Raw genomic sequence first — 1,368 nt, forward strand, 5'->3', positions numbered from 1 at the left:
ATGGTTTTCTAGACCGTGAAATTCCCCATCTGAGGGAAAAAAAAAAAAAAAAAAAAAAAATCTGTTCTTATCAGTTTAATATCTGATACGTCCCCTATTTGGGGACCATATATTAAATGGATTTTTAGAACAGGGAGCTGGAAATGGAGCTTGCTCTGTCCACTCCACGCATTGACCCGTTATTGCAGTATCTCCGGGAACAGTGCACCCCTTCTCTGATCCGGTTTCCAAAAACAGATTGAATTGAAATCAGCCCAGCAAGTTGTCATTTAACACTTTCTGAGAATTCTTTTCAGGGTCAAAGAAGCACGTTTCAGGTGGCAAATGTAGCAATTTGCTCAATTTCACTGGACCGTTTGCAACATTTCCTGTGCCTTGCTTTCACCTGTGCATGTTCAGCATTGGATTGCATCCAATATGCAATCAATCAAGCAATCAATCAAGCAATCTTTGCTGGTTGCAACAGGTGTGTTAAGATATAGGCCCGAATGAGGCCTTTGTAACAGTGTTGCTAATATATTGTGCCATCTACAAAATTAGGCCCCTGCCTGCTGTCTGTCAGCATGAAGTGTTTAAATTGAAGTATCCTACGAGTAGTTCGGCCATACATACTACATTTGTGACCGCATGCACAAATTCCTTTGTAAAACATTGGCTCCCTCTTGTGGACCACTACTGACTTTTAATTCTGTGGCGTATGATATGTATTTCAATAAAGAAGGAAAAATGGTGTCTGTGATGATCTTGAATGTGCTAGTCTTGTCTATTTTGTCTTGTACTGTGTGAGTAGTATTCTAATGCTTTTGACCAACTGGGTGCGCTGCTGCTGCCTGCCTGCAGTAGATAGAATCTGTGCACGGAACCTTCACCTGCTGCTGTCACAATGGGGCCTTCAGCCATTGACTCCGGAACTCTCACGTGTCACAATGGGCTCTGGACTTATCTAAGGCAGAGAAAAATGGCGCCGTCTTCAGTCTGCTGCTGGAACAGCAGCAGACCACATGGTTGGGGGATTGTCTTTTTTTAAAGGGGCAATTTGCAGACTTGCACTAATAGTTGCACTCTGGAGCGCCAAAGGGATGGAGGGTGTGTTCAGATGGGCGGAGTTATGCAGATCAGGCGGAGTTATGCAGATTAGGCGGAGTTAGGCAGATTTTTTAAAAACGCGTTGGGCCCAACTTGAACACACCCCCACACACCCCCACACACCCCCCACACACCCCCACACACACCAGAACTGCCATTTGAGAAGGCATCCAGAGTTTAGAAAAAAAATGTCTTCCCCTGGGCAATCATCTTTTGGGCTCTCTCCACAGTGGGTCCTGGTTGTAGGCCATGGGGCGTCCGGAGTGGCAAACCATTTCAGGC

At 45.3% G+C, this 1,368-nt stretch overlaps 1 pseudogene; it reads left to right on the forward strand.

Annotated features, from left to right (window-relative positions):
* Window positions 1-213, forward strand: LOC138668122 (U2 spliceosomal RNA; annotated as a pseudogene).
* The last annotated feature ends 1,155 nt before the right edge of the window (window positions 214-1,368 follow it).

The sequence above is a fragment of the Ranitomeya imitator genome, chromosome 2 (genome assembly GCF_032444005.1).
Source record: "Ranitomeya imitator isolate aRanImi1 chromosome 2, aRanImi1.pri, whole genome shotgun sequence".
Lineage (NCBI taxonomy): Eukaryota > Metazoa > Chordata > Amphibia > Anura > Dendrobatidae > Ranitomeya > Ranitomeya imitator.